Source organism: Theobroma cacao, chromosome 8, assembly GCF_053813885.1.
Source record: "Theobroma cacao isolate CCN51 chromosome 8, ASM5381388v1, whole genome shotgun sequence".
Taxonomy (NCBI): Eukaryota; Viridiplantae; Streptophyta; class Magnoliopsida; order Malvales; family Malvaceae; genus Theobroma; species Theobroma cacao.
Window position 1 is genome coordinate 11,680,043 of NC_142646.1, and position 15,812 is coordinate 11,695,854.

Sequence of the window (15,812 nt, forward strand, 5' to 3'; positions counted from 1 at the left end):
TTTTCACTCAAAGCAACACCATTGTGTGGAGGTGGCATAAAGGAAAAATTCAAGATTCTTTTCTGTAGAACCCAATTTTTGTTAACAAAATGAGCAGTAAGACACAGATACCTATCAATAACAACAGAAGTCTACAAATCAGAAGTCAAACAAATTCTCCCAGGTGATTCTTGAAGCAAGGATTGTATTTTACATTTTTGTCTTTTATGCAACTTAATTATATCAGCTTTAACAGTGTTCCTAGAGATCAGAACAACATCTTCACGCAAATAAGGCAACATAGACTTAATGCCAGTATACTCCACAAATGATAAAGGCAAATTATGCATCACAATTGCAGCTACCACTAATTCACGAAACTTTTCAAGATCAAACTTTGAAGACCTCATTAGCATTGAATTATGTTCTTTAGAAAATATCATTTGACCTATATCACGTGTGTCTTTCCTAACACAATTATCATTATGACGTTTCAAATTACCTATCCCATACTTGCTTTCATAATTCAAAATATACCCACAGAGCTTGCACTTTACTTTTGATTTTCCATCACTCGAGTTCTTTTCTGGCAAACGTTCAAAGAATGTCCAAAGCTTTGAAGTTAACTTTCGTTTTTTGGGTTGGCATGGCTTCTTTTCATCTGTTGCTCCCAATTGCTCAATCTGTAGACAATCATCAAATTCTTCCAGAAAATAAACATTTGATTCAAAAGAAACATTGATATTGTCAGATTCCATCTGCAATCATCAATAACATAAATAACATCAAAAATATTTCCACATAACACGTGATTAATGAAGAGTAAGTTTAAAAAATTTAATATTTCTCTCACTAAAAAAGAAACAAAACATTAAAAATTAAGTGTAGTTATCTAGATGAATTTTATAATGTTCAACAAAAATATGTATTAAATTAAAAAAATAAATAATAAAGCTTGACATTTGTTTAAATCAACTTACTCATATCAATAGAAAAATCCAAAGGAAGTATCACAGCTGAAGTTCCTATAGCACAATCCAAATGCATATGCAGCAGAAAGATTTCCCCATGATAAAATCTCAAATTGCAAATGACAATCTAGTAAATAAAAGCTAAGAACATACCATAAGGGTTGCTGAAAACAGGAATAAAAAAATGCAACCGACTAATAAATTTTAAACCTTATCAGGTGCTCCACTTGAAGCTCAAACGACTAATAAAAGGAAGTCCACTAACTATATGTTGAAATTGTACGGTATACAGACCAAGTTCAAGGAAAGAAGAGAAAGTTGCACATTGGCTTGGTCCCTAGTCTGGGTCCAATTTGCTTAAGATCAATTTCAAATAATCACATAATTAATTAATAATACTAAATATCATTTAATTAATATCTTAGTGTTATAGCCACTTGGATTTATTTTAAATTCTCAAGGGTAAGATGAGATTTAGGTACAAAGCATATGTTTGAGCTGCCATAATTAATTATTGACTTTCTCAATTTAATTTATTTATTTGTGCCTAAAATTAAATTCAAACATGATTAAATCGATAGCTATACTAATTTTTCCCAAGTTATTTATTTCCATAACAAAGAATTGCAATGAACTCGAATTATTTTAAAAGTTGGACAAACTAATCGATGAATACACACTGGTCAAGAAAAGAAACCATTAAGCTATTTGGCATTCATCATTACAAAGTTCCAGAATTCTGTTTGAATTAGTCAATCTCAGTTCGTCAACCACTGCTCCCTTTTCCAATTCAATTAGGTATGTTGAAGTTTCTTTGCATGGACAAACTGATGGAGACAACGAATCAAAACCATAGCAAATAAAAAGACTGACAAATCTCAAGAAACTGACAGATTGATGTAATTCAAAAATTAATGTATAAACACCATTTACAATGTGTTTTTTTTTTTAATTTCTTCGTGTGGTGGTTAGCACTGACTAAGACATGTTTGATAACAAAAATAAAATGTAAAAATAAATTGCTTACCTCTGCTTCAGTGAAAAGGGAAAAAGCTGCTGAAGAAACCCATTCAACACTCTCAAGTCCCAATCTAAATCTGCTGAAGTGAAAGTGAAAAAAGAAATTGAAGAAGAGAAGAAAGATTTGGTGAAGAAGAAAGATTTGGTGGTCTGATGGTGCCGTCGTGCTTTGGTCTGGTGGTCTGGCGCTGCTGTTGTGCTGTGGCCTGTTGGTCGGGTGAGAATGGCTTCTCGTGCAGTAGCCGTGAGGGCTGAGGCAATCTAAAATAAAAACAAAGGTGAAAAATTAGGGTTAATTGGTTAAAAGATGTATAATTACCTTAATATCCTTTATAAAATTAAAAAAACTTTTTAAAATAATTTATATAAGGTTAAAATAGTCTTTAACTATTAATGCTTAACAGGTTAATAAACGTGTTACGTGTACACGTTTAAACACGATAACACGATTAAGTAATCGTGTTTAAAAGTGTTTGTCGTGTTTGACACGTTTTGACATAAAATTTTTCGTGTCTTAACGTGTCAGACATGTTTAGACACGAAACACGTTAAGGGTAAACTCATAACCTGTTTAACTTGTGTCTTCTCGTGTCGTGTTAACGTGTCGTGTCTAAAATTACCAGGTCTAGCTATAATATATAAAAACATCACTACCTGTTCATCTACAAGCATGTTCTTTGTTGACTTCAACCCTTTAATATTTTCTAGAACCTCACATAATTTAAAAAAAGCACCCTTATTCATTCTAATTTGTGAAATACATGAAAAATCATTATCATGTATGAGTCGCATCACATACTCTCGATTTACATAGAAGTCTAAGCTACAAGATCTCACTTTTCACCTATGATTTCGTAGAACACAACGAATGCCAACATAAGCCAAAACCAAATAACAACACACATATGCAATAACACTATCGGCACAACTACAATCTTTTTTCTCCTATTTAAATTTCTACGCAAACCCAAATGAGCTGTGGTTGCAAAAATTAGATTTTCATATCCATGATTTGTGTTGTTATGAAAAGAATAAAAAAGATAAACATACAATAAATATTTATTAGGCTTAGTTAATAAATATTTATTTAAAAGCAAAATCACAAAGTCAATAAAAATAATAATCAACACATTACAATAGAAAACCAAATAGAAATAGAATAAAATGCCACAAGAAAATATCATGTTTAATTCGTTTTATCAATTAAACTAGAAATCATAAGAAGTTGTAGCAGTATACTTTTCATGCCAAATTCTCTTTTCCGATAGCATTATATTAGAACTTCATTGAGCCATTCTTTAGGGACTGAAGTACTTATGCATTCAAAAAATCTTCAAGATTTCAATAGCTGATTACATGAGGTTATGGGTTTGACAAAGGATGAAATGGATTAGGCATCCTACAAGCTTACTAATAATCTATCCCGAATGACTTACACTTTTACTCTTCCCCCTAGCAGCAGACTCAAATAGTTAGGTCCTTCAAGACTTTTTTGTTAATTAGTGAGAACTTAATAACTTGTTGTTAGTTGGTGTGTTCTTCTAGGACAACAATATTATTATGGATGTCTGTGTTCTTAAATATTATTATGGATATTTGTGTTCTTTAATATTTTCATCTCATATTATTATAGATGTGGTTTTTGTAAATTGTGATATGTATGGTCTTCATTTGTTTTTGTTGTAGGTCCTATGCAAAATTGATAGAGATTTATTAATGTATGTTTTCGCTATCTTTGTGGGCCAACATGGGGTTGAGTGGTTCTTTTAAGTGATTAGGTGGAAAACAGAGTGGACTATTCCACATCATTTGCTACAGAAGAGAAAGTTATAGTGTCCAACAAATTCTGATGATAATGATTTATATTACACTTATAAATATCTAGTGAAATGGACTGGCCTTGGTTATGAGCATGTGACATGGGAATTGGAGGGTTCTTCATTTTTGACATCACTTAAAGCTATGAGGCTTATAAGAGATTTTGAAATTCGGCACTTAAAGTTAGAAACATTTTTTTCCCATTCTAAAGAGAAGGTGTTTTTAATATAGGAAAACTGACAAATAAATGTAAATTATACTTATTTACGTATTGCATATTTATTCCATCTTTATAAGTATAAACTCTATTAGCTCTATAGCTTTCAAATTGATTTCATGTTTTGAAATGACAAAAGAAAATGATCAAAATTTCATTTAGACTTGAAAAATAAAGCTTAGACATCCCGTAGCACTTTGAAATGAGTTTGAAAAGAAAAGCAATGAAAAAAGACCTTGAAAATTGCCTTCTGGCCCAAATCTATCGATACATGTTCATTTAATATTGATACATTTAGAAAAGTATCGATAAAAATTGAAATGTATTGATACATGTTCTTGAGAAAAGTCAAAATCCGCAAAGTCAAACTCAATCTATCGATACATTCTCACAATGAATTGATAGAAATACAACAAAACGCTCACTGCCTTAAAAATATCTATACATTTTCAACAGAATGCTCTTTGCCTCAAAAGTATAGATACATTAATAAATGTATTGATGCATTTTGAAGTGAGTGGTCAAACCCTTGCAGCCAAGCCGAAAAGTATCGATACATTCCACAATGTACTAATACATTTTTGTGGGAATTCAAAAATAAAAAAAAGCAATGTATCAATACATCCACGCATGTATTGATACAATATGATTGTTGAAGCTTAGAATGAAAAGAAAAATGACAATTTTCATATTTAATTCATCCCTAACTACCCTTGAAGCTTTAGAAACTATAAATACAAGCTTTTACAACATTTATTAAGGTTGGAAGAGGCTGAAACATAACTCCAAAAGGAATATTTTAGCTAAAATCATTTAATACTCTTTGTACTCTTCTTTTAGCATTAAAGTCTTTTATTGTATCATTTAGTGCGTCTTTAATACTTATCATTTTCTCCACCAATCATTGTACTTAACCTGTTACTCAGCCTTTAAGAGGCATTTAATTACAATTTTATTTCTCTCATTGTATTCACTTGAGTGGTTATACCTTAACTAAGATAAAAGGTAGAGTGGTTGTGCTTTAACCATAAAAAGCATTGTGTTAAAAGGTTGTGCTTGATCTGTAAAAGACAGTGTATTGAATCTTATCTCAATAATAGATTTTAAATTCCGTACTGAATCCAGGGGAGATGATGTAGGAAAAGAGGCTGAACCTCTATAAAATCATTGTGTTGATTTTTCTCTCTCACTTTTTCAATATTATTTGTGTTTCCAATTTCTCTTATTTCATAAGAAATCAATCGTCTTGTTCATTCTCAAAAAAGGGGATTTAACTTGAAAGAATTTTATTTTTTTGAAATTGAAAAGGAATTTTAAAAATATTTATAATAGTCTAATTCACGCATCTCTTGGAATTAATCACATTGAGCTTATTGTTCTAGTAATTGGTATCAAAGCTAGGGCTTAATTTGTGTACGTCTAACAACCTTGAGTGATTCAAAAGCAAAGCTCAACTCATCAAAATGGAATCTATTTTAACTATTCTTTGTGAGGGACACTCAACTCAAAGTCCTTTGTTTTTCTAAAGTACAAATTACCTTTACTGCAAGAAAAAAAATATAGATGTTCATTCAATCAGTAGATGTTGAGGTCTAAAATGTTTTTTTATATGGTCTTCATGTCCCCACTAAGGAAGTAGATAGAAAAACAATTGTTAAAATTGGGAAAGAGGGGGATGACAAGGAAAAGTAGTTGATATAAACAAATTGGAAAGATTTTAATACCTTTCTTTGCTCTCTCAGTGCTAATGAGTTCAATAGAGTATCCATGTGTGAAATCGCAAAACAAATTTGAGATACCTTAAAAACAACCTAAAAGGGAACAAATCAAGTTAAAGAATCCAAAATAGGATTTCTCACACGTAACTATGAGTTATTTAGAATGAAAGAAGGTGAAATTATAAACCAAATGTATGAGAGATTCACAAACATAGTTAGAGGATTGAAGGCCTTAAGAAAAGACTTCCTAAATGCCCAATCAGTTAAGAAGATACTCTATAGTTTTCCCAAATCATGGAAACTAAAAGTGACAGCCATAGAGGAAGCAAGGGACCTAAATTATATTAACTTAAAAGAACTTGTAGGATCCTTACTTATCTATGAGATGACCCTAAAACATGAGAGTGCTCTACATGATGAAAAGAAAAAGGACATTAAGAAAAAAGAGATAGCCTTAAAATCCATAATTAAAGAAAATGAGAGGAACATAAGAGATAAGAGTGAAGTGGATAAGGACGTTGCCATGCTAGCCAAGAGAATTAGCAAATTTATGAAGAGGAACTATAAAGGTAGAAGACCTCATAGGAAAGATATGCTAAAAGGAGAACATAAAAAGGATCACTTGATATGCTATGAGTGTAGAAAATTGAGATATACTAAATATGAGTGCCCAAACAAGAAAAGTACCTCAAAGAACTTCAAGAAGAAAGCAATGGTTGCCACATGGAGTGACAGTGATGATTCCCAAAATGAAGAAGAAAAAGTTGCTAACCTTTACTTCATGGCACTTGAAGACTCCAAGGTATGTCTACTTTCAATGACTCTGGCTCATGTACTCTAGATGAGAACTCATATTCATTTGATGAACTACAAGATGCATGCGATGACCTAGTTTTTGAATTTGAAGAAAAGACATTAAAATATAAGAACATGATATCCAAATTTAACGTAGAAAATGAGTTAATAGTTAAGACAAAGTGTGAGCTAGAAAGCTTAGTTAAGAACTTGGAAATTGAAAGAAATGAGTTAAAAAAGGAAAACAAAAAATTACAGGATTCATTTTCAAAATTTCATAAAAGCCGACAAAAATTGAATGGCATACTAGAAACAAAAAGAACATTCTTTGATAAAAAAGGACTAGGTTATGCTAACGCTAAAAAAAAACTCACTTAAAAAATTTATTTGTCAAAGAAAAGGAAAACTTTAGTTTATGACATTCGCTGCCATAAGGTAAGACATTTCATCTATCTTTGTCCCATGAGAATCATTACATATAGAGGAAAGCTTATCAAGAGTGTGTGGGTTCCAAAAGGAAATAAATCTTTACAGGGCAAGATAGTAAGATTAGGGTGGGTTCCAAAAGGAACCAAAGACACTAACTCATATGGACTCAAAAAAATATGGGTACTAAAGTCAAAGTTTTGAATCTTTATCTTTGTAAGAGGAGTTCACTTGCTTAAAGTCAAAAGTACAAGAAAGGGAAAGTGGTATCTTGGTAGGGGATGCTCTAGACACATGACCAAAACCAAGGACTCTTTCAAGGAACTAAGACCAAAGAAAGGAGGAAATGTAACCTTTGATGACAACTCAAAATGTCACATTGAAGGTATTGGTACCATTGGTAAAAACTCTTCATCTCAAATTGAAAATGTTTGATTTGTAAATGGTTTTAAGCTTAACTTGTTGAGTGTTAGTCAAATGTGTGACAAGGGTTTTAGAGTCATATTTGAATCATTGACTTGTCATGTTGTTGATATTAAAATTAATGAAACTTGCTTTGTTGGTCATAGATAAGGTAATACATATGTTGTTTTCTTGGATGATTTATCTCCCAACAATGTGTGTTTCATAGCTAAAAGAAATGAGGATAGTTGGTTATGGTATAGGAAACTAGGACATGCTAGCATGAACTCGATTTCAAAATTATTATCTTTAGATCTTGTAATAGGGCTCCCTAAACTAAACTTTGAGAATGACAAACTTTGTGATACATGTGCTAAAGGTAAACATAGGAAAAGATCATTTAAATCCAAAAAAGATGTAATCACTATTAGGACCTTACAATTACTACATATAAATCTTTTTAGACCAATTAAGACCACTAGCTTAGGTGGAAAGAATTATGGTTTAGTAATTGTGGAGGACTATATTAGGCTTTCTTGAGTTTACTTCATTACTCATTATTGTTGAATTTTCATGCAAGTGCACGCTAGTGCAAATAAGTAATATAGTAATAAGTAAAGTATCGTCCTCATAGGGATTTGTTTCTAAATTTTTAGTAAGTAATAAAATTTTATAACAAATCAATCTTATTTAAGTAACTGAAATTTATAAAAAATTAATTAGACAAAATTAAATAAATACTAAATTAACTAACAAAAAATTAAATTTACTTGAGAAAGACAATAGACTAAAGACCTAGGATTATGGGTTTATTCAACACTTTATCTGATATTAGCTTTTTTAATTATTTATTTTTCTGGGTGGTTTTACTAACCTAGAATCCGAAGTTATGTACAAGTCTTTGTCGAGATGCTTGCACAAATACCTAACTTAATTAATTCACTATATGTCTATAGGAATAAATTAAATTAAGTTCATTAAGCTAGTGTTCTAATTTGGTTACGTATGGCAATTGGTGTATGTCTACTTGAATCACGAATTAGATTACTTAAGTGATGTGAACATACACTATTCAAATCTTAGTCCAATCTAAAATCTCTCTATCAAGTTTTCGTTAGATTCATAAATCAATTAATTGTTGAACAGACAATTAAAGACATTAAGAACATATTTAAATAAGCAAAACTATATCCATTCATGATAAATAAAAGAGAAACTAATATTTAAACTACATGTTGAAATCCACCATAATCTTAAAAAAATAAATTTGTTCATGATATCTAAAGAAAATATTATCCAAAGAAATTTAGCAATGAATTCAAGTCAAAGAAAATAAGAATAACACAAAATAGAGAAAGAAACTAATGCTGAAGCTTTGTGGTCTTGAATCTCTCTTAATTGCTCTTGTTCTCGTGCTTGATTCTTAGCTCAAAATCTCCAGAAAAGCTGCCATCGTTCTTTTGCAAAAATTCTCTGAAAAAGTCCCTTACATAAGCACAAGTTAAACTAATTTCCAAATTTTTGTCAGAAAATTTGTTATGGAAATAAGCCTTAGCACCATGGCTCTCACGTGTTCTGCCTTGTAAAATTGCTTTCCTTGCCTTTGAGAGCCGCGGCTCTCAAGTATTATGTTTTGCATTTCTCTCATATTACTGTACTCTCTTTTTGACATGAATTTTGATCACCTTCCACTCCAAACTAGGCAAAGGGATAAATAGAAAAATTGTAGCCTTTGCTCTTAGCTTTCTATTAGTCGAAGAATCACCTCATTTGAAGTTTAATAGAGAAAGTTATGGTAAAAAGATCACAATATACTCAACAAATTTTGCACCTAACCATCTTGCATATGTCACTTCCATGAAGTTCTTAACACTTGAGAACTTTTAAAATGAGACTAAATAAAAAAATTTTTCAAATTAAAATTATTGATATGAAAATGAACTCAAATTACTCAAATTAAAAATAATTCCAATGTGTTAAACTAAATAAAGGAAAATATAAAAATTACCTAGAATTAACTTGAAAATATAAGGACTTAGCTATTTTTGATAACCAAAATGTGGTAAAATAATTCTATATCATAGAGTTATCACTCATAAAGATGAAGCTTTAAAAATCTTCACTTCTTTTTGTAAAAGAGTTGAAAATGAGAAAGGGTACAAAATAAGAAATGTTAAGAGTCACCATGGAAAAGAATTTGAGAACTTAGGTTTTAAGCAACTTTGTGATGAAAATAGATATAGCTATAATTTTTCAACTCCTAGGACTCCATAACAAAATGGAGTAGTGGAAAGAAAAAATAGGACTCTAGGAAAGATAGCTAGAACCATGTTATGTGAGAACAATTTACTTAGGTACTTTTAAGCCGAGGCCGTTAATACTTCATTTTATATTGTAAATAGAGTAATAGTTAGACCAACATTAAAGAAAACTCTCTACGAACTTTACAAAGGAAAGAAACTTAACCTTATTTACTTTTATTCATTTGGTTGTAAGTGCTATGTATTGAACAATTGAAAAGACAACCTTGGAAAATTTATGCTAAAAGTGATGAAAGAATCTTTTTAGGATACTCTTTGACTTCTAAAGCTTATAAAGTGTTCAATAAGAGAACATTAATTGTTAAAGAATCCATTCATGTTTTATTTGATGATGCTAACCTCCTTTCACAGAGAAAAATTTTGTTGATGATGTAGGTATCTTTCAAGAACAAATTGAGGAGCTTGATCTCAATATTGAAAGATCCAAAGTGAATGAAGAAGCAACATAAAAAGAAGAGCAGCAAATTAAATAAATTGTTGAAGAAGGTGAGCCTAGCTATCCAATGGTTAAAAAAAAGGTTGATGAAAGTAAAATCATTGGTAAAGTTCAAAATATTTGTGAATATGTTACTTTTATCTCTTAAATTGAAGTAAATAAAATTGATGAAGCCTTAGATGTTGATTATTGGATACTAGCTATGAAAGAAAAATTAAACCAATTTGAAAGGTGTCAAGTACGGGAGATAGTTCCTAACCTAAATGATTATTCAATTGTAGTTATTAAATGGGTTTATAGGAACAAAATGGATGAAAATGGAGCCATAACTAGAAATAAAGCTAGATTAGTTACCAAAAGATATAGGCAAGAGGAAGGAGTAGATTATGATGAAACTTATGCTCTGATAGCTAGACTAGAGGCCATTAGAACGCTTTTAGCCTTTGCATGTTACATGAATTTTAAACTATATCAAATGGATGTGGAGAGTGCTTTTTTAAATGGACTCATAAATGAAAAATTATATGTTGAACAATCTCCCGGTTTTAAGTGTCCTACTTTTCCAAATCATGTTTTTAAATTAAGAAAAGCCTTGTATGGTTTAAAACAAGCTCTTAGAGCTACGTATGAGACTTTTACAAAATTCTTAATCAAAAATGATTTTAATAGAAAGAAGGTTGATAAAACTGTTTTCATCAACAACAAAGGCAAAGACATTTTAATTGTGCAAGTTTATGTTGATGATATTATTTTTGGTGCTATTAATGAGCTTCTTTGTCAAGAGTTTGCTAAGACTATGCAAGGAGAATTTGAGCTGAGCATGATAAGTGAGTTAAATTATTTTCTTGGTTTGCAAATCAAACAAAAGGAAGACGACACCTTCATAAGTCAAGCCAAGTATACAAAAGACATGCTTAAGAAGTTTGGTATGGAAGGTACAAGAACATACCACACACCAATAAGCACTTTAACAATCCTTGACAAGGATGAAAAAGGTACGCCCGTTAATCAAAAGCTTTATAGATTTATGATTGGTTTGTTACTCTATCTCATCGCTAGTAGACTGGACATAAGCTTTAGTGTAGGTTTATGTGCTAGGTTTTAATAATCTCCTAAACAACCTCATTTATGTGCTGCCTAAAGAGTCTTTAGATACTTAAAAGACACAACTAATTTAGGAATATGGTATCCAAGAAGTTCCACCTTTAATCTCCATCCATACTCGAATGTCGACTTTGGTGGATGCAAAATAAATAGGAAGAGCACATCTAACACATGTCAATTTCTAAGTAGTATGTTAATTTCATGGTTCTAAAAAAACAAAATAGTGTAGTTCAATCCATTACTGAAGTTGAATATGTGGCTGTTGGAACTTGTTGTCCTCAGGTGTTATGGATGAAGCAACAATTAGAAGATTATGGACTAGCCATGGAAAGAACTCCCATTAATTGTAACAATGCTAGTGTCGTAAATCTTACAAAGAATCCTATTCATCATTCTAGAATCAAACACATAGAAATAAGGCATCATTTTATTAGAGATCATGTTCAAAAGGTAGATACTGTTCTTGAATATACAAGTACAAAAGACCAATTGGTTGACATTTTCATCAAAGCACTTGCAAGGGAACAATTTTGCAAAATTAGAAGTGAATTAGGTTTTATGAATCCACCTTAGATGAGAAAAAGTTTAAAGCTGATTGAGTATGATAAACGTTGTTGAAGAATGCTTGAATATATGAAGTATGTATATTTATATTTATTGCTCACATCACATATGCTTTAAGGATAACTTTTGTGATAAAAATTTTGCATGATGATTGATTCTTGATTGAGCATATAAAAACTAGCATGTCTCTAAAATTGATATGAATGATTGCCATGCACTACATATACATTCATATGCATTCATACCATGGCCATCCAATTCTTAAGGTTTATTGAAAAGTTGTTGAGGAAGTAACTTTTTTTCATCATTCATGCTTTAATATAAAAAAATCACTTGCATTGGTCTCAAACAATTTTTTTAAACTGTTTTCAAGTAAAAATTTTCCATTTTTTTGATTGTACAAAGTGCTTGGACCAAATCACGAATTTTTAGAGGCAAGAAATCACTTTTCTCAAGGCTACAGAAGTTCATGTATCGATACATTCAAGAACATGTATCAATACATCACCAAATCTATTGATACAATTTGTTTAGTAGCCAAAATTAAAATCCAGTGATAAATGTATCAATATATAGGCTTGTGTTTCTACATATGCAAGAACATGTATCAATAGATCACAAAATTTATTGATACATTTTGTCCAGTAGTCAAAAATAAAAAATTTTCCTCGAACGTATCGATACATCGAGCATTTAAAGACTATGATGAGTCATTTTCAGCCATACCAGCGACTCCCATTTTCAAAATTTTGTCAACCTTAGTCATTTTCAATTGTTTTTCTCTTCATTTGGAATCAATCAAAACGTTTCTACGGTGTTTTCATTCCTTCAAACACCATTTTCCTTCTCCAAAGCACCAAATTTCGCCTTAAATCGTAAAATCCCTTTTCTGAAGCCCTAAGTTAGCAATTTTCAAATTTAAATGATTATTTGGTTTTTAGTCCGAATTCCACTGATTAAAAGTCCTTGTAGCCTTCCTCTATCATTTTTTACCAATTTCTTTTCCATAAAACCTATCAAAATAAAAAATTCTAATGGCTTCTCAATTCAAACAGACCAAGCACATTATTGGTCGTCAATGGGACTTGAACCAGGGCAATGCCTCCACCTCCTAACCACCACCATCAGCACCACGCCATGATGAGCACTCGTTCAATAGGAATTTCCCTCACTTGTCCTTGGAGCACAAGTTGGGGAAGGATTATGCCAAATGGGATGTCAAGCCAGCTAGGGTAATTGATTTTAACTATCTCGAGAGCATTAATTTTTCATATTTTAATGCCATTACCAAATTTTATGACTATGAGGGTAATGAACCTGTAGAACACACTAATAGGTTTGTCACTTTTGTTATGGGCAACCGAATTATGGTAGCTAAGCACACCTTAGACTTGATCTTAGGTTTTGATGTTCGTTAGCGGGATAAGGATTATGTCGAGGGAGTCCTTAGCAATGAAATCCTGTCCACCATTAACATTTATCCTCCCATTATTGAAAAAGGTACCACCAGTGTCAAACGATTATCATTTCATGACCGTATTCTTCACCTTATTCTGTCCCACACCATTTACCCTCATGTCACAAATTATTTCACTGTCACAAATGAAGATTTTTGGTTTCTTTACTACATCAAGTCTCGAGATCGTATCAATCTGTCCAAATTTATTCTTAATCACATGTTGAAAATAATTAACAAAACCTGCAAGACACTGCTTTATGGTATGGCCATCAGTGCTATCATTGATTCGATGGGCATTCCGACTAGGTGCGATCCACTTAAGCCCCATGCCATACACATTATGATTAATGAACATGCCATAAATAAGCTTAATTTTATGTATGTCAACAAAACTTTGGTACATAAGGAAACTGTCAATGAGCTTGACATAGTTGGGGATGAAGGGAATGATGAGACCCATGTCAAGCCTAATGCAGCCCTTAGTGCCGGTCCTAGTGTGAACACCAATGTCGCTCCCAACTATCCACTTATGTCCACTGCCTTTGATTCCAAGCAAGCCTTTGCTTTATTGTTACAATACATGGAATCTATGGATGCTCGTGTGGTTAGCAAGTTAGAAGCTTTGGAGGCTTAGAACCGTGAGCTCCTGCATCTTCAATAGTTTCTTGAGGAGTAATTTCGCATTCATTTTCCACCACCATCTTGATTTCCTAACAAGGGACATCGCCTCTTCTCAACTTTTCATGACTTTTTGGATTGGCTTGCCACCTTAACATCACATTTTCATCATACTTATGCATTGTACTTGTTTTACATTTTGTTACCTTGAACTTTTCTGCACAGTTTCAGATGGTAATTGACGGTCGATTTTGGGTTGTTTCATATTTTTCATCTACCTTATGCTCTTTAACTACTTGTTTGTGCTAATGCTCACATTTTCTTTAAGCTATAATATTGTTATCAAGTAACTGCTCTTCATATTCTTTTTCTTGTCTTTATAGTTTAAAATTACTCCTTTTATTGTCTGCGATACAGTTCTAGCTTGAAGTTCTAACATACTCTTAAAAGTTACCTTGGCACAACTTTTATTTCAACACTGCTTTCAAATTCGATCCATTTTCCATTTTCTCTTTTTTCATGCTTAACTTTCTCTTTGACATAACAAAAAAGGGGAAAATGGTTTAACGAGTAAATTATGCATCAAAATTTTGCTAAGATGGCCACATCATTTCTAAAACAAAAACAAAATTCTTAAAAGACCATGAATTAAGAGGGAGCATAAATTAAAGGGGAGGATTCAAAATTAAAAGGGATTTTAAATCTACAAACAACCTTCAGATTCTTAAAATTCAAAGGAGTCTATTTTCAAAAAGTTTGAACAAATTTTGCTCATTGTTTTGTCATATAAAAAAAAAGGAGATTGTTAGCTCTATAGCTTTCAACTTGATCCCGTGTTTTAAAATGAAAAAAAATGATAAAATTTCAGTTAAGACTTGAAAAATAAAGCTTAGACATCCCTTAGCATTTCCAAATGAAAAACAATGAAAAAAGATCTTGAAAAATACCTTTTGACGCAAATCTATTGATATATATTCACCATGTATCGATACATTTAGAAAAGTATCGATATAAATTGAAATCTATTGATACATGTTCTTGAGAAAAGTTAAAATTATTAAAGTCAAACTCAATTTATCGATACATTCTTAAAATGTATCGATAGAAATATAGCAAAATGTTTGTTGTTTCAAAAGTATCGATACATTTGTCAAATGTATCGATACATTTTCGCAAGATTTCAAAAATAAAAGGAGCAAGGTATTGATACATCCACACATATGTCAATACAATATGATCGTTGGAGCCTAGAATGAAGAGAAAAACAACTATTTTCACATTTAATGCATCTTCAACTACACTTGAAGCTTCAGCAACTATAAATACAAGCTCCTCCAGTATTTATGAAAGTTGGAAGACTCTGAAACACAACTTCAGAAAGAAGGTTTTAGCTAAAATAATTCAATACTTTTTGTACTATATTTCTAGCATTTAAGTCTTCTATCATATCATTTAGTGAGTCTTTAATGCTTATCATTTTCACCACTAAACATTGTACTTAACCTGCTATTAAGTTTTTAATAAGCATTCTAGCTGCACTTTTATTTCTTTCATTGTATTTACTTGAGTGGTTATATCTTAACCAAGATAAAAAGTATTGTGGTTGTGTTTTAACCATGAAAAGTATTGTATTGAAAAGTTGTGTTTAACCCACAAAAGGCAATGTATTGAATCTTATCTTAATAGTGGATTATAAATTCCTTAGTGAATCTAAAGGAGTGGATGTAGGTAAGAAGGCTAAACTTCTATAAAATTCATTGTATTGATTTTTCTCTCTTACTCTTTCAACTTATTTGTGTTTTTAATTTCTCTTATTTCATAAGAAATCAATCGTCTTGTAAAAAGGGGATTTAACTTGAAAGAATTTTATTTTCTTGAAATTAAAAAGGAATTTCCAAAATATTTACAATAATTCAATTCACCTCCTCTTGGAACTAATCATATTGAGCTTATTGATCTAATAC